The 18,890-nt window shown below is 46.1% G+C and overlaps 1 long non-coding RNA gene across 9 annotated transcripts in view; it reads left to right on the top strand.

Moving 5' to 3' along the window:
* The first annotated feature begins 1,932 nt into the window (after positions 1 to 1,932).
* LOC115940666 (uncharacterized) overlaps positions 1,933 to 18,890 on the top strand; it is a 138,215-nt gene continuing 121,257 nt past the window's right edge. For all 9 annotated transcript variants that reach the window (XR_004075397.2, XR_014146746.1, XR_014146744.1 and 6 more), the window contains exon 1: positions 1,933 to 2,277. This is a non-coding gene — a long non-coding RNA (uncharacterized LOC115940666). The remainder of the gene's footprint in view (positions 2,278 to 18,890) is intronic.

Below are 18,890 nucleotides of genomic sequence, written 5' to 3'. Positions count from 1 at the left end.
CACAGCCGGGAAACGTGTCCAGTTACTGATCACTGTGTTCCCCTCACAGCTGATGGTCCGGGCACAGTGATGAGCGAGTGAACGAAGATTCAAGCAGCAGGTCTGTAACTGCTGTGCGCTCTTGAGACTTAATCATCTTATGAAAATTAGAGTAGGATTGGACTCCTCAGACATCTGCTCAGTGGGTTTTGTGTGTCTTTCCTGTTTTCTTTTCATGTCCAGCAGTTGTATTAGGTTATCTCCATTCAACAAACCTGCTCAGTCTGGCTTTGGGCCCAGTTACAGCCCTTGATAAACACAGGTATCATTGGATGGAAGGAGAATATACGTTTTCCTTGAACTGGTAGATGGAATCTGGAATTTAGTATCTTTGAGGTTATCTGGGGGGCCAAGGGGGTTGGTCATGCTGCCTGTTTGGGACATGGGATCTCTCAGGATTATAAGTGAGGGTAACAGGACATCCCAACCATGGTCCTTCCTTTGTTATGCGGGTAGTCATGGCATTGTGTCAGGAGGTGAGTAGACCCATCAGAGAACATTTCTTGGAAGTTTCTCTGACTTTGGCCTATAAAAAATACGTGCATTCCCCTGTCTATTTGTGTTAGGATTTAGCTGGGGCATTGGTTGGCTTACATGGTGTGTGACACGAGGTCAAAATGACTCTCAAGTTTCTACTTGCCAAATGGTTCCTGATTTTATTTACATTTCCCAGGACTTACTCATGCACAGCTACAAGGAGAATAGGTTCTTGTGGCTAAAAAGCAAACCAGTGTTGTTCTTCTGCAACAGCCTTAATCAGTCCAGAAAAGGCACAGTATTTGATTTTCTACCTTGAAAATTAGTTTCATATCATTTTCTATGTTCCTTAGATTATTTTTTTTTTTAAATATATTTTTTAAAGATTTTATTTATTTATTTGAGACAGAATGAGAGAGAGAGAGAGAGAGCACATGAGAGGGGGGAGGGTCAGAGGGAGAAGCAGGCTCCCTGCCCAGCAGGGAGCCCGATGCGGGACTCGATCCAGGGACTCCAGGATCATGACCTGAGCCGAAGACAGTCGCTTAACCAACTGAGCCACCCAGGCGCCCCGATTATTATTTTTTAATTTAATTTTTTAATTTAAATTCAATTAACTAACATATAATGTATTATTCTTTTCAGAGGTAGAGTGTTCCTTTGATTATTGTGAGCGATATTTGCAGACAACAGTGCCCTACTTTGCTATATTTAGTAAATCAAATTTATTATTAACCTATGTTGACAGAGACCAGACACACTCAAACACTATGCTGGTTAAAATCATAGGTATTTTAAGATCCCTCTGGGGCAAACTGCAGCACATTTTAAAATTCTTGAGCAAAGTCTGGATAAATTTCCCCAGCTGTTACGGAAAGGCAATGATATGAATCAATCATCGGCCTGAACGCAGAGTCCTAAAGGAACTCTGTCTTTTTATTTATATCCTTCCTTCGATCCTGGCAGCTTGTCCCCAGTGACCCTTAGGCAGCCCAAGCCCAAGGACCACGGATCTCCCTTTTATCGGTGAGAAAATCCTACAAATGTGTTGAGCGAGAGGCATCCGCCCGGGAAGCTGAAGAGGAGAGGGGAAGTGGACGAGAGCTCTAGGAAAGCTCTTTCAGCTGGGCTCACCTGTGACATTTCTGCAGGGCCTCTCGCTGAACCAGGCGGCGGGGGCTCCGCCCTGCGGCGTGCGGTGCCGGAGGAAGGCCGGAAGAGCCCGAAAGCGGCGCGCTCAGTCCGAGCCGGGGAGCCGGGCGCGGAGGGGCGGGGTCGCGGAGGGCCGCCTCACGGCCAAGGGCGCCGAGCTGGTTTGGCTCCACGCCAGGGCCTGCGGCGGACGCCGCGCGTCGCTGGGCCGCTGGGCGGCGCTGACTGCCTGCGGGCTCCCTTCCCGCCGGCCGGCTGCTCGGCGAGGCCCGGCCTCTCGGACCTGCCAGTCCCGCAGCCTCTCACCTGGCTCGGCCCGCGCCCGCCGGACCCTCTTCCGGGGGGGAGCGGGTGGGGGGCGCTCGGTGATGGGCTAACCGGAGAGCTCTCCCCGGGGAGGCGTGTGCCTTTTAATAGCGAACGTTTCAAACGAATCTAAATTTTACTCTCCGTCTGTAAATGGTGTGACTAAAGTATAACATACACACAGCAAAATACCCAAGTTTTAAGTGTACAGCGTGCAGTCTTCCGGGGTAAAGTCCCAACCCCGATCAAGGCTAGTGCGTTAGCAGCACCTCGTGTCACGGCCGGATCACCCTGTTGTCAAAGGTGACTAACTAGTCCTCTGATTTCTGTGGCCACAGGTTAGTTTTACCCACGGTCCACGGCACTGTAAGGTAAATGCTTTTTGGGGGTCTGGTTTCATCTCTTTAACGGTAGGTCTGTTAGCGTTATCCATGTTATTGCTGGTAGTGTTTGTTCTTCTCCCTGCCTTTTCATTTCATCTCATGTCACTGTATGGTGTTCCATTTTGTGGGGAAAAAACCCCTCACAATTTATTCATTCTCTTGTTGATGAACATTTGGGTTGATTTTGGCTACTATGAATATACTTCTATGAATATTCTTAAACATCTTTCACATGCATATGTGCATTGCTTTTGGGATATATCTAGGAGTGGAATTGCTGGGCCCCGCAGGGGTGACTGTGTTCATTCGAGTTGATACGGACAATTCCCATTGTGGTTCTCTACCCATTTATATTCCTACCGGTGGTGTATGAGTCCCAGCAACTCCACACCTCACTAATCTGTGGTGTTGTCAGGTTTTAAAACTTTGTTCCTTTTAATTCTCCATGCCAGTGGGTAGGTAATGGTGTCTCATCATGGCTTGAATTTTCATTTCCATGGCGACTAGGGCTATTGAGCATCTTTTCATAGTCTTACTGGCCATTTCTATATTCTCTTCTGTGTGGTGCTTGTGCAATAGAGAGTAGGTTTCTGTGGACGGTCTATCTATCCACATATCACAAACAAAAAACATATTATATATACTCTATTATAGATACACTTAATTTTTTTACAACATAATTGGGATAATGTAGCACATGCTTGTGACAGATTGAAAACTGGCCCAATTCTCCATCTCCATCTCCCTGTGTATTCAGAACCTTTGTAGTATGATTTTGCAAATCCCCCATCAAGAGGCAATGTCAGTTTCCCCGCACTCTTTCCTGGCCTTGTGATGTGTTTTGCCTAATAGAAGGCAGTGGAAGTGATGACGTGCCAGTTCTGAGATGGGGCCCCAAGAAGCCCATGTGTTTCCACTCTCTCTCCACCCCTGCCTCCGCCCTGATAACCAGCCCAGGCTAGTCTGCTGCAGCATGAGTGAGCTCGGGAACCTCAGCTGGTAGGCACCATCCTAAGGTAGTCCTTTCCTTAATGAGGTAGTCCTTCTTAAGGGAAAATAGCCAATTCAGATCTGGTAGATGAACATACTATTATATTTTAATTTGTATTCCCTTGATTACAAGTAAAATTGAACATTAAACATATATGGAATGGCCATTGCTTGTTCATAGCTTTTGCATATTTTCTCTTGAGGTTTTCATCTATTTGCAGAACTTTTTATATAGAAGGGATATTAACTCTGTGTTGTATGCAGAAAAATCGTTCTTCAGTTTGTTGTTTCCCTTTAAGGTTTATTTGTGGTATCTCTTATTAAAAAGTTTTAACTTTCTATGTAGATAAATGTATTAATATTTCCCTTTGTAAATCATTTCCTTTTGTGCAGTACTAAGAAAAATAGTCCTGGGGCTCCTGGGTGGCTCAGGAAGTTAAGCGTCTGCCTTTGGCTCAGGTCCTGAGATCGAGTCCTGCATCAGCAAGGAGTCTGCTTCTCCCCCTCCCTCCTGCTCCCCCTGTTTGTACTCTCTCTCTCTCAAATAAATACATAAAATCTAAAAAAAGAAAAAGAAAAAAAGTCCCTTCCCTAAGATTATATATTTACCTATTACCAATTAAGGAACACAAATATTCAAAGGACTAAATCTCTAATTGTGGAACATGGCTACTTGGTAAGCTTTAAAAAAGATGATTGGGGCAGGGAGCCAATACCTGTTAGGATGCTTTTATATGCCAGTGACAGAAACTGTGCATCAAATTAGTTAAAAATAAAGGCACATTTTATTTCACATAATAGGAAGTTCAGAAGTATGACAGTTTCAAAAATTTGTTAAGTCAGCAGCTCAATGGATTTTTTTTGCACAGACCTGGTTTTTTCCCCCATCTTGCTACAATGCCATTTGTGGGGTCCTGGCTTTGTCTTCACCTGGTTTTCTTCATGGCTACAATATGGCTGCCAGTTAGCCAAAGGACAACACACTTCCTTATTTTTTCTTGAGGAAAGAGAAAAGTATCTCCCTTATATTGAATATAGCCCCTTCCCTTCAGTATAACTGGGTTGTCTAAGGTCATGCGCTCACTCACAGACCAGTAACAATGGCTGGGAGAACATCCATCAAGGATTCTCTTATTTCAATCAGGACTCTCCCTTAGGAGCTGGAAATTGGATGATTAAGTATATAACATAATTGAGGTTTGAACAGGAAGGAGGGAAGGGGGAAAAGATGGATAGGTCACCAACAGCAGTTGCTCCAGGTCCTTCTAGGCATACCTCAAATTGGATTCCACTTTCCAATTTGTAATCTTAAAAAATTTGTAGCCATTTTCAATGTAGTCTGAAATAATTGATGGGTTTTGGATTCAGCTCCACCTTGCTTTGGATCAAGGCTCTGCTTTTTATCATCTGTAGCATCTGTTGAAACTTATTCAACTTCTTTAAGCCTCAGGTTCCCCATTTCTAAAATAGGAATAATATCTATCTTGTTTGGAGATTAGTAGGTTCTTTATAAATGGTATTTATCATTATGACCACTCATAATCAGTTCATAATTCCAGTTTCTTCTGTTTTTCTCAACAAGACATCTGAGTCCATTTCTGTTTAATGTGCTTTATATGAATTGCTTTGAGGCCAGTTTTATTTATTTTTTATTTTAAGATTTTATTTTTAAGTAATCTCTACACCCATTGTGGGGCTCGAACTCACAACCGTGAGATCAAGAGTTGCATGCTCTACCAGCTGAGCCAGCCAGGTGCCCTGTGGCCAGTGTTAAACACTGACCTGGCTTTTCTTTCTAATAATACTCCCACTTGCACTTCCCCTACCCTTCTCTTTCTCTTGTACGCTTATGAGTTTGGGTGTTTTCTGCACTTTATACATGAATGGCATTGATCCCATTCCCCCTTCCTACCCCCACCATTGAATTATGACTGACTTAAAGTTTTGAGGGTTAGCATTTACAAAAAGATGATTCTCTCTGTGGTGAAGTTGCCAACTCTCCAACACACGTTAAATCATTCTTTGGTTTTATAATAAAAACCAACTGCCTTTTCCCTTTGGAAACTAATGTAAGCAGAGTTCTTTATCTCGCCTCACACTTGTAGGTGAAGCCGAGCTCCCCTCAGGCTTGGCCTGTTTTGTGTGTGCTGTTTTTCCCCCAACATGACACAAGGCATTCTGTCGTTCTGACGGTGAGGAATGAGTACCACAGGTAGAAAGACTGAGAAGCAGAAAGTCTCCTTGTGCTTTCAGGCTGGGCTGATGAACATGGCAGAGCAGTCAGCACTAACACTTGGGCCATGACCAAGTGCAGTGTTTCTGCAGCCGGCAGCCATGATGGCCTGGTCTCCAGCTGAGGCAGAGTTTTGCTTTCCCTTCTAGTGTTGGGAGTGACTGCCTCCCTGTTTATTCAAACAGTACGTGAGCCGTCTGGACCTCCAGAACATGCCACAACATGGGTATATGTCGTCATTGTTACTCATGGGTTACCTTTACTCAAAGGCAATGTGACACCTCCAATATTTTCAGAAGCATTTGGATATTCTTGCCATCATTGTGTTTGTTTTTTTCTCAAGGGAGGTGCCTCATTAGGCCCTACGGTTGGAAGGTGGTATAGACTAATGATTAAGCATATAGGCTCAAAGCAGCCTACCCAGGTTCCTAGCTGTATGACTTTTTGCAAGTTAATGAACCTCTCTGAGTTTTAGATTTCCCATACGTACAAAGAAGAGAATGATAGCCATTTGCGATATCATAGAAAACTATTCAGTCTTTGTCCCAGGTTCCTGGCACAGAGCTCCTAAAACCCTTGTGTTTTCTGGAGTGATAAGAGTGTTCAAGCGTTGGCCCTTGGACAAGGAGAAAAAGAGGCTGGACTGCATAGTGCCTGTGAGCACTTGCTGACTTTGAGATGAGACAAAGTTGAGTTCAAATCCAGACTCCAGCAACTGTGTGACCTTGGGCAAATTACTTAACCTCTCTGAGCTTTATTTCTCCAATCAGTAAAGTATGCATAACTACCAAAAAAAAAAAAAAAAGAGTGTTCAAGCATCTTTTATTCTAATGGGATGACTCTTCATGGGCCCTTAGGTAGTTTCAGGATGGGGGCCAGTCTCCAGAAAGACCAAATCTTGAATAGAGGGTTGGAGATTTTACCCTCCCGACCTCTGGGCAGGGAGAGGGGCTGGGGGTTGAGTTCAGTCACCAGTGCCAATGATTTAGTCATACCTATGTAATGAACCCCCCATAAAAATATCTAAACTATAGGGTTTGGATTCTTCATCCTGGCTGTTCATTTGTATCCTTTGTAATAAATTGGTAATACTAAATAAAGTGTCTTCCTGAGCTCTGTGAGCTGTTCAGCAAATGACTGAACCTGAAATGAGGTGGTGTGGGAACCCTCAACTTTGCAGCTGTGTCAGAGAGAGAGTGGGTACCCTGGGTGCCCAGTACTTGCGACCTGCAGTCTTATGGGACAGAGCCCTTACACCTGTGGGGTCTGATGTTAACTTCCAGTAGTCCGTGTCAGAGTTGAGCTGATTTGTGGGGCATCTACCAGTTGGTGCTGGAGTGTTGGAGAACTGGCTGTCGGGGCAGAAAAAGCCCACGCATTGGATGTGAGAAGTACTGTGAGTGAGATCAGCCCTGCTGCAGAGGGGGGTGTGAAAAGCAGGGTGGTCGAGCTTGCTGTCCGGCACAGTAAACTCCTCACAAGTGTTAGTGTTCATACGGGGTAGGATTTTTTTTTAAACCACAATTAGAACAACTTATGAAAGGATTATACCTGCTTATTCACTTGGATATTATTGTTTTGTTTCCCGATTGTGAAGTTGACTTTAGTTCAAACATTCAGCATATCATCCATTTCTTGACACTGTGTTTCAGAGACCAGTCAACACCACTCATTTCTTTGTGGGATGGGACTGAACCCACAACCCCGAGATCAAGAGTCACCTGCTCCACCCGACTGAGCCAGCCAGGCACCCTCGTGTTGATACTTTCAAAGGATTATGGAGAAACACATCTTTGTAGATTAATAGAGAAAAACAGCCCTTCTAATGGGCTGAAACCCTGTCAGCGTGTTTGTTTGTAAGGTCCATTTTCCTGTCCCGGTTCCTCTTCTAGGGAAGGAACTCCTGTTCGATGCGCTGCTCTCCTGTGCGCGGGCATGGGGTCCTCTGTCCTGGGCACTCCCCGCGGTGGGAAGGGCTAATAGGGTGGCGCGTACTCTCCCGGGGGTCTCGCTGGACTGTAGGGACGGAGCGTGTAGGTGCGGAGGCTGGTTGGTCTCGTCAGATGGTGGTGAAGATCCAGGTGTGGCCTCTTGAGCACCGGAAGGCAATGAGACTGCATTTGGCACGTAGCCCGAATAATTCATCTTGTCATATGGGCTCTGGGATGAAATTAAGTGGTGGAAATCACACTGGTCTTTGTCTCTAAAATGTCCAGAAGGTCTCCAGTTTGGCTGGCTTGTATTCTGTTTGCACAGCTTTGCAGACTGAACATTTCTAGGAAGGAACCCCTCCCGGGTAGAGTTGTTGGGGGGCTCCACCCAGAATGGGGTCCAGCCCTCTGCTTCTCTGTGTGGCCAGGAGGATGTAACTCTGAGCACTGCTGTGTGGGGAAGACAGCTCCACACAGCTGCAGAAACGTGCCTGAGGGGAGAAAAGAGTTTTCCTGCTACATGACCCTGAGAGGCTGTGGCTGAGGTCACTCCCGTCACGGATGCGATCTCCTTCCTTCTGTCCCCTGTGCCCAAGGCCACCAAGAGGGCACTGACCTGCCTCAGCACTACAGGGCCAGGGCGTGGAGGGGCAGCTCCTGGATGGCGCGTGCATGGGGAGCATCTTGAAGTGTTGGGGCTGAGGGCTCTGGATGTCTCTCCAGCTGCCACGTGCATGGGAACCACACTCGGCTCTTGGGAGCACGCGGCTTCTGCCTCAGGAGGTCTGGGACAAAGTCTGAGGCTCTCTGTTCCTCCCAGGGTCCCTGGAGCTGCTGCTGCTGGTTCTGGGACTACACTGAGAAGTCAGGGTCTCGAGCAGAGGGTCTCAGCGTGTCGCCCCCCATCACCTCCTGGGAACCTGTACAAGCGCAGATGCATGCACTTGAACCCAGGTGCACTGAAATAGGAACTCCGGGGTTGCGGTGTTTTAACAAGCCCAGCAGGTGATTCTGATGTTTGCTCCAGTTTGAGAACCACTGCCCACTTTATCATTCTGATGTCAGCAATATGTTTTCTCAGAAACAGCAGAGGGAAACTTTTAGAATATTCATGTGTCCGTGTAACAGCCAAGTTTGAATGGAAAGCTTCTTGAGCAGATCACATGTGACCATTCCTGACGTTACTGCCCCACACGTGGCTCTTTCCATGTGGCTAGTAGCTGTGAATGAAGAGGAGGCAAGCAGTTTTTTTGTAATTACAAAAGAAGTCCTTGTTCACTTTTGAAAACTTGCAGAATACTGAACATCATAAGTGCAAAAGTGAAGTTTCTTCCCCTCTGACTCCCTCTCATTCCTGTGGGAAGTAACCATGGCTCACAGTTTGCCATGTAATATCAGACTTTTTTTTTTTTTTTTTGCACAACGAAAGATCTGCCCACACATACATGATGGAGGGCCCATTTTTATTTATTTATTTTAAAGATTTTATTCATTTATTTGATAGAGAGAGACACAGTGAGAGAGGGAACGCAAGCAGGGGGAGTGGGAGAGGCAGAAGCAGGCTTCCCGCCGAGCAGGGAGCTGGATGTGGGACTTGATCCCAGGACCCTGGGATCATGACCTGAGCCGAAGGCAGACGCTTAATGACTGAGCCACCCAGGTGCCCCAGGGCCCATTTTTAAATACAAAAATTAGAGTGCCCTGCATATTGTTCTCCAGTTTGTTCATTGCATCTCACCTTCTCCCACAGGTGTGTGGACATTTCTGAAAACCTTAGGCCACAGGGGAGCCAGCTCTGTGATCACCCAGAGTCGATGTGGAGGCAGGCTGCCAGGGCTCTGCCCCCCCACAGAGCTCCTGAAGGTTCCCCTGCTTTGCCAGGACTGCTCTCTGTCCACTATGCCTCTCCCTCCGCACGCTGCCCCAGAGAAAGGTGCTTAGAATGCACGTGCCTCCCCATCCGCCTCTCTCCTCCCTCTGTCCTTCTTCCCATACCCACTTGTTGGGAAGGAAAAACCTGCCTCCTTTTCTTCCCGTTTAATAGGAACCAGTCTGGGGTCCTATCTCAAGCGCATTCTACACTGTGAAAGAAACTTGCTCTGAATTGGCTAGCTAGGCTCCCCTTGAAGAAGCAGTGGCCGTTCCAGTTGGTGGTGGGTTGGTTTTAACATAAACAGACTTTTTTTTTTTAAAAGATTTTATTTATTTATTTGACAGAGAGAGACACAGCAAGAGAGGGAACACAAGCAGGGGGAGTAGGGGAGGGAGAAGCAGGCTCCCCGCTGAGCAGGGAGCCCGATGCGGGGCTCGATCCCAGGACACTGAGATCATGACCTGAGCGGAAGGCAGACGCCCAACGACTGAGCCACCCAGGCGCCCCAAAACCCATTATTTTTTTTTAGTATTTATTTATTTATTTGAGAGAGAGCACGAGTGGGGGGAGGGCGGGGTGCAGAAGGAGAGGGAGAAGCAGACTCCCCGCGGAGCAGGGAGCCCGATGTGGGGCTCGATCCCAGGACCCTGGGACCATGACCTGAGCCGAAGGCAGACGCTTAACCACCGAGCCACCCAGGCACTCCCAGACTGGAGACATTTTGTGGGACAGGCTAAAGGAGGAGGCTCCAGGTTGAGCTGCCAGAAGTGACTCCCAGAACAACACTGCAGAATTAGCCTGCCAAGGGTGCTGCTGCCTCTGCTGGGAGATCAGGAAACCCTGCCTCAGTGCAGGGCCACCCGGCCTCAGCCGGCAGCACGCCCCCAAACCCGGGCCCTGTGTTCTGCCAGTGAGGCTTTGCACCTCTCCTGGGGTGTGTCTGCTTGGTGGAAGCCAGGTAACAGGAGGACCCTGAGATCTAAGGGGACCAGGGGAAGAGTCTTGTTTTCCAGCCTCTAGGGTGTGCAGCAAGGCCACGGGGGGTAGAATGTTGTCAAGTGTAAGGCAGTCTCCAGGATCTACAGCAGAAGAGCTGATGACTAGCTAATACAAGGACGAAACTGCACGGGTTTAATACTCCCCTGAGACTGTTATCATCAGCATTGGGGCGCCTGGGTGGCTCAGTCGGTTGAGGATCTGCCTTCGGCTCAGGTCCTGATCCCGGGGTCCTGGGATCGAGTCCTGCGTCGGGCTCTCTGCTCAGTGGGGAGCCTGCTTCTCCCTCTGCCTCTCTCTCTGTCTCTCATTAATAACTAATTAAAATCTTAAAAAAAAAATCATAACTTCACAGCTACCATGCCCCTCATTCTCATGGGTTTAAACTCTTCTAAAACTCTTAAAGTCTCTGATACTTCTTGGCTTCAGAAGTTTGCCAGGCATTAGGTAAAGTGACGTGTCCTTTCATTGTCTACCACCAAACGCTCGGTACTGACATCCACATCTACAGGCCAGAATTAGGTAGGTGCTAAGGGGAACTCAAAATGAAAACAGCGCAATGCCTGGGCCCCAGGGGACGTGCAGTCTAGCGGGGCTGAGAGGAGCCACCTGCTCATCCTAACAGTCCCTACTGAGCAACTACGACGTACGATTTAGTGGCTTTTGTACGTGCATCATTTCATTTATGCCTCATCCCAGCCCTACCAGATAAAGGTGATTTGTCCCTGTTGACAGATGAACACTGTGAATTTCAAAGGGCTTTCGTAGTTGGTCCATGTCACAGCCAGCACGTGGCAGGGCTGGAATTTGAACCCAGAACTGGCTTCAGTCAAAGTCGATGCACTTTTCACTTTATGCCACTGCTTCCTGTAATTGCCTAGGACTTGGAACACAAGGACACATTCAGCCTAATTGCATTTTTACAGATTTGAACCACGGTTAGCAAATTATGGCCCATGGGTCAAATCTAGTCTGTTATCTGTTTTCTTTTTTTGTAAATAGAGTTTTATTGGAGCACAGCTATACGTCTTCATCTGTATATTGTCTGAGTCTGCTTTTATGTTACAATAGCAGAGATGAGCAGTTGAGAGAGACTGAGTAGCCGGAAGGACTGAAATATTTATTATCTGGCCTTTTACAAAGTTTGCCCTGATTTAAACAAGGCCAAGCAGTCTCCTATTTATCCTTAATCTTTAAAACAGGGGCACAGCAAACTTGTCATGTGAGGATCTAACATTTGCGATTGTGAGCTAGCCCGAGCATCCGTTATGTGAGACCGGGTGGTCCATTAGTGCAGAGCCCCTGGCCTTGGGTAATTACGTACTCAGGTCCTCGTTCCTCCACTTATTGCTGTATGGCCTTTGAGAAATTGCCTCATCTGCCTAAATCTGTTTGTTCTCATTTATTCGTTCGCTGATTCGAAAATGTTTATTGAGTACTTACTATGTGCCACGGTCCTACGTGTTGGAGACTTAGCAAAAACAAACACAAAACCCCGTGCCTTGGTGGAGTTGGTGTTCCATCAGGTGGCGGCAGACACTAAAGAAAGAAGTAAGGTTTATAGCATGAAGACGACAGTAAGTGTCATGAAGGGAAAAAAGTCAAGAAAAGGGGACAGGGTGGGGAGAGAGGGTGTGGAGGAGTTGCAATTTCAAGTTGGGTGGTTCAGGAAGCCCTTGATGAGAAGGTGATCTGAGTAAGGACCAGAAGGAGGGAGGAGAGTAAGGTAAGACCACCCACAAGAAAACATTCTCCCTTGAGGTGAGAGGAAGAGCGAGGCAGAAGGAGGTCTGGTATGTTGAAGAAATAGCAAGGAGGTCAGAGAGACTGGAGCGGAATAAACAAAGGGGTACAGCTGGGAAGGAGGTCTGAGGTGCTGGGGCGCACCTCAGGTCTTTGAAGTTACTGTAAAGACTTTGGTTTTTACTTTTAATATGACAGAAAGCCAGTGGAGAGCTTTTGAGGAGAGAAGGCCACAACCTGATTATGTGGTTGTTGTTGTTGGATTTTTTTTGTTTTTTGTTTTTGGTGCAAAATGGTGGTTTTATTAAAGCATGGGGACAGGACCCGTGGGCAGAAAGAGCTGCTCTGATGTATGTTTTAAATGGTCCACTTTGGGTACCACTGTGTTGAAAAGAGACAGGGTGAGGAGAGTGACCAAGGGTAGAGCAGTGGGACCACTTGGGAGGCTGCTGCCAAAATCTGGGTGAGATGGTAGTGGTGAGTGGTGACTGCAGGGCAGTTATGGTCAGTTGGTGACATGTGGTTGGACTCTGGAAATATATATATATATTTTTTTTGAGAGAGAGGGAGAGAGTGTGTGAGAGAGCAAGTGTGAGTGGGAGGGAGGGGCAGAGGGAGAAGGGGAAAGAGAATCTGAAGCAGGCTCCATGCTCAGCTCAGAGCCTGATGCGGGGCTTGATCTCACGACCCTGAGATCAAGACCTGAGTGGAAATCAAGATTCAGATGCTTAATGGACTGAGCCACCCAGGTACCCTGGATTCTGGAAATATTTTGAAAGTAGATTCACCGAGATTTCTTGACAGACTGGATGTGGGGTATGAGAAAAATGGTTCACATGCCCGGAAGGATGGGGTTGCCAAGTTTGAGATGGCCGTTAGACAAGTGGGGATATTAAAAAAGCAGTGGATATATGAATGAAATACTTGAAATCAGTGTCATGGAGGGGATGCCATTACTGGAAATGACAAGGTCCAGGGTATGACCATCCGAAGGAGTGGCTGAGGTAGGGTGGAGGACAAGAGCTTTAGGACGTGAAGAGGCAGCCTATTGGTAAGATTGCCCTTGAGGATATTAAAATCACCAAGGATTTTGAGGAGAGTTCTTTTTTTTTTTTAAAGATTTATTTATTTATTTGAGAGAGCGAGAATGAGAGAATGAGAGAGAGAGAGTACATGAGAGGGGGGAGGGTTAGAGGGAGAAGCAGGCTCCTCGCCAAGCAGGGACCCCGATGCGGGACTCGATCCAGGGACTCCAGGATCATGACCTGAGCCGAAGGCAGTCGCTTAACCAACTGAGCCACCCAGGCGCCCGAGGAGAGTTCTGTTGGAGACAGCAACAGTGAGTCAAGAGCAAAAATCTTAGAGGAATGAGGGGTGATGTTGGGGCTCGGTAGATGACTGTAACCTGGAGGGGTAGTTGGTGGGAACAGTGTGATGGCATAAGATCGAAGCCGAGGTTGGAAAACGTAGGAAGAAGAAAGGGCTGGAAGGGGCAGTGAGGATCACAGGACAGCTACCCCATCTCCAGTCTCCAGTCCAGGGGCTTACAGGGTGTGAGGGAGAAAATGGCCACCACTTGAAAGGGCTGCAGGAGAAGTAGTCTCCTCAGGTTTTAATCAGAGCAAGAGGTAAAGGAAATGGTCCTGGAGGAGGCTGAGAACAGCAGAGATTTCGCTGAGGACTGTTATGTGACCCAGCAGGTAGAGTAGAGAGTTCAGAGGTGGGGGGTGAGTGATGGTGGGTGACAGGATCCGAAAAGGCAATTCCAGATGCTTTGGGGCCCTGGGCTTCTTGTGATGGCTGCTGTAGCAGGAGAAAGGACCTGTGGTCCCAAGGCAGAGGGTGGTAGCCAGGGTGGGAATCTTGGCAGGGGACAGGAGGGCTGTGGGTGCTGCTGGGGCCTGCGGAGTTCGGAGGCTCCCTCTTGGCTCCAGCTGATGAAGGCGCCCAGGTGCCAGGGGTAAGGTCTTCCTTGGGGTCCAGAGCGCTTTCTGGTCTCCCACCATCAAGGCAGGGAGGTCACAGCAAGGAACAGAAGAAACCCAATCTAGATGAGGAAAGAGCGAGCTTGCTGGAGGATCCCTCATGGGCCCCAGGGCTGCCTGGACCTCGGCAGTGGGAGTTCGCGGCTTCTCTTTTTGGTCTGCGGCTAAGACTCAGCAACCAGCTTCGAGCCTCCCTTGCTCTCAGGTCGAATTTGGGATTTTGACTGGCTCAACTGACAGAATCAGGTGGTACAAGTGTGTTTCCAGGGGAGGCACCTCGCTGGATGGTGGGGCAAAGATGGGGGGGTTCAAAGAGGTGAGAACATGCACGTGAACAGTACAGACTCTCGCTGAAGTGTCTGATTCGTTAAACGTAGGATTCTCGTCTGTGAGAGTGGGATCATAATAGCATGTGTCTCATTCGGTTCAAGTGCAGATGAAATGAGCTCCAATGTGGACAACCCTTAGCACAGTGCCTGGTATCCACCTGGCACCCAGTACCTGTTTGCCATCATTTTTATAATCGTGGCATCTAATACTTTGTCCTCGTCCTGAGGGACAAATTTGACTTGTTCTTGCTGTGAGTGAATCATTCAGGCTGTGAGAAAGCTGGGGGGAAGGCCTGTGTTTTCGGGGGGGCAGGGTGGAGGATGGGAACCCTGGGGTCTGGCTAGCTCCCCAGCAGGACTCCCGGCAATGGGCATTGACATTTCAGTGTGGCTTTGTTGTTCTTTACGTGGGTCTGAAAGGGCATTGCTATTCTATTGGTATTTTATTGCTTTTTATGGAGGAATCCTATCCTATAGAGACTTGCTTGAATATGGGGACCCCTGATGGTCCGGGGACTCATTCTCAGCTAATGCCAAGGGTCTCAGTGGGTCTCCTTTTGGTGCTGTCTGCTACCGGCTGCCGTGGCAGCCCCTTCATCTCCCTGACCTTCACAGCTGACCTCCACCAGCTTGCTTTTGTTTGGTTTCTCACTCGGTTTCTATTAGGACAGATCTTGAACATGAGCAGCCATGCATTCACCCCTTGCATAAGAATTTTAGTTCTTTTATTTAGTTATTTAGGATTTATTGGCTTATGTATCTATCTGAGCACTTGTGGGTAAATGTGGGCACAATGCATAGGTGTGCCCTTTATTGTGCTTTAAAGAGATCATGGAAAAAAAAAAAGGTCATGGATGCATTGATGGAAGCTGTGTGATAAGAAAAATGCGGTGTGTGCCGGGACATTTTTGGTTCCTACTGAGAAATCCTGAGGACGCCTAAGTACACAGAGTCTGTAATGTATTATTGGAAAAGAGACCATTATAATTCAGATCACAGTGATTTGCAGCTACTGCAAGGTCACTGAGACCCTTTCTGTGATCTTCCGGTTGTACCAGGTCGCAGAGAATGCTAAGCTGTGGATATCAAATGCTGATTTTTCTGATTTCTTGCTTTATTGCTGTGGATCTTGGTGTAAAACAGGGGCACAATTTTGGGGCAATAAACTGCTGTGGAATTGAGAAGCAAAAGTCCCAAGGCATTTTTGACACAAGTCATAAATAATGCACAGCTGTAACTTGGGGAATATATGACTATAGACATTTCCTGGGCATATTACTGATAATGTTATTTGATCAGTTTCTTCCAATTTATCCTATCAGATGTCGGAAAAAAGTAGATAAGTGACCGAAGACAGGTGTTTTGAAATAGATGGTTTAAAAACCATGGGCATTTTTATGCCTACCCTCTAGTGACAGACCAAGTTTCTGAAGCTAAGTGACTTTTCCTCATTATTACAAATGACAAATGAGGAGCTTCCCATAAAATCTCTTATCGGGACTCGTATTCAATTACTCCTGTTCTTGAACGGGACATGGTGTATACTCATTGGTCCTCTTGAGAATGTCATAGTGTTTAGTCACTTCACTTTGTCTTGTTTTGAAGGATTTCATGGCAAAAACATACTTTATTACTTAAGGTGGATTTTAAAGATATATGGTGAAACCCTGCATTATTATTATTATAAAATGAAATAAATTGATTCAATTTGCCTGGTTCTTGGAACAGGAAAAATTAAAAAAAATTTTTTTAAAGATTTTATTTATTTATTTGACAGAGAGAGAGATAGTGAGAGCAGGAACACAAGCAGGGGGAGTGGGAGAATGAGAAGCAGGCTTCCAGCTGAGCGGGGAGCCCGATGCAGGGCTCAATCCTAGGACCCTGGGATCATGACCTGAGCTGAAGGCAGACGCTTAAACGACTGAGCCACCCAGGCACCCCAGAACAGGAAAATTTTAAAAGTTATCTTCAGTTATCAAGTTGTAAAGAACCATCTTTTTATTGTGTAGAACAATCCATTAGGGTAAACATGATATAAACACTGGATTTTATGTAGGGGAAAGATTTTGATTATCACAGACCATAAAACGTAGTGCCCAGAGTCTCTAATTAGCTTAATTCTAGACTGAAAAATAAAGAGTGAACCTGCTTTATTCCCTGTTATGTGGCTCCGTGTGAGATCCGGTTTGTCAGCCATGCTGGGTCATGTGATTGAATAGCTCCTGGGGTGTCATCCACAGTGGGGTGACTTACCAAGCAAGCAGTTCTCTGTCAAGACCTCAAAAGAGAATGGAGAGTGTTTATAAATGTATATTTGGTGCAGGGTCCAACCGTGGAGTCAGGATGCCCCTTCACGTGTGGGCCAGGCCAGTTTTCCTGTTACTTGTCACAGCCAGGGCCAGTGTGTGGACTGAGATTACAATAACCCTGGGCATCCAGCAACCATTTACCTCACATGGGGATCCCAGTCCACCCCCATCAAGAGAGCATGGACTAATTCTGAGTCTAACTCTGAGCTCCTGCCCCAAGAAAACAGCTGCTGGTTTTTGTTTTGGCTTTATTTTAATTTTTAATTTATTATTTATTTACTTAATAAATGCATATTTTTTTAAATTTAAATTTTAGGTAGTTAGCATATAGTGCAATATTGATTTCTGGAGTGGGATTCAGTGATTCATCACTTCCATATAACACCCAGTGCTCATCACAACAAGTGCCCTCCTTAGTACCCATCACCCCTCTAGCCCATCTCCCACCCACCTCCCTCCAGAAACCCTCGGTTTGTTCTTTATCATTAAGAGTCTCTTATGGCTTGTTTCCCTCTCTCCTTTTTTCTTTTCCCCCTTCCCGTATGTTCATCTGTTTTCTTTTTTAAGTTCTACATATGAGTGAGATCATATGGTATCTGTCTTTCTCTGACTGACTTATTTCACTTAGCATAATACCTTTAGCTCCATCCTGTCATTGCAAATGGCAAGATTTCATTCTTTTTGAAGGCTGAGTAATATTATTCATATATATATATGTATATATATATTTGTGTATATACAAATCTCCTTCTTTATCCATTCATCAGTTGATGGACACTTGGGCTCTCTCCATAGTTTGGCTATTGTTGATAATGCTGCTATAAACATTGGGGTGCACGTATCCTTTTGAATCTGTATTTTTTTAAATCTTTTAAAAAAATTATTTGTTTGTTTGACAGAGAGAGAGTGCAAGAGAGTACAAGCAGCGGGAGGGGCAGAGGGAGAGGGAGAAGCAGGCTCCCCGCTGAGCAGGGAGCCCGATGTGGGACTCGATCCCAGGACCCTGGGATCATGACCTGAGCAAAAGGCTGATGCTTAACTGACTGAGCCACCCAGGCACCTCTGTATTTTTTTTCCATCTTTTGGGTAAATATCTAGTAGTGCAATTGTTGGATCATAGGGTAGTTCTATTTTTAACATTTTGAGGATCCTCCATACTGTTTTCCACAGTGGCTGCGCCAGCTTGCATTCCCACCAACAGTGCAAGAGAATACCCCTTTTTTGTATCCTCGCCAACACCTGTTATTTCTTGTGTTGTTAATTTTAGCCCTTCTGACAGGTGTGAGATGGTATGTCTTTGTGGTTTTGATTTGTATTTCCTGATGATGAGTGATGTTGAGACAGCTGCTGTTTGTAAGAGACTTGGCATCCCTTCCCCAAAGCAAGGTATTTTAATTCCCATGGATCAGTTAGTATCTATAGGGAGAGCTTCAAGACCATTGCTTTCATTTTTTCCAGGGGACCCGGGCTCTTCCCTATGCCTGGAACACCCTTCTCACGGCCCTTGCCCTGGCTAATTTCTACTTGTCTTTCAGAGCTCAGGTTAGAGGTCTCTTCCTTGGGAACCCCAAGCTTGACTTAGATGCATTTCTAGCACTCTGTACTTCTGTTAGTGGAGCCCTTCCCACTCTGCCTTGGAATTTTGGTTTGAATAACTGTTTCCACCACTAGGCTATACATTTTTTCTTAGTATTTAAAAAAATTGTTTCTTTTTTATATTTAAATCTTTCATTCATATTGATTTAATTTGATGTAAAATGTGAGGTAGAGGTCAACTTAAGGAAGAATCCTTCCCTTAATCTTTTCCTTACCTACATCAAGAAGATCACTACATACTCATTCAACATTTATCAAGGGACCACTGGGTATCAGCCACAGTAGTTGATGTTGGGGATGAGAAATGCATGATACTGCCCCTGACCTCAAGAAGTTTCTATTCTGTTGGAAAAGACATAAATACAAATGAACAGTCACTAGTCAGACCATATGAAATTGCTATTTTTATAGGCCAAGAATGGTCAAATATTGGCAGTTTCATGGGTTTAATCCAATACAAAATAAACACAATGTCTTAGACTTTCTCAGAACATGGAGCCTGAGATAGACACATGCCTGTAGGCATTTTATTTGGAAATAATTCAAGG

This window comes from Leptonychotes weddellii, chromosome 7 (assembly GCF_054177405.1).
Source record: "Leptonychotes weddellii isolate Sample4059 chromosome 7, ASM5417740v2, whole genome shotgun sequence".
In the NCBI taxonomy this organism is placed as follows: domain Eukaryota; kingdom Metazoa; phylum Chordata; class Mammalia; order Carnivora; family Phocidae; genus Leptonychotes; species Leptonychotes weddellii.
This window is presented reverse-complemented; position numbering and strand designations above follow the sequence as displayed.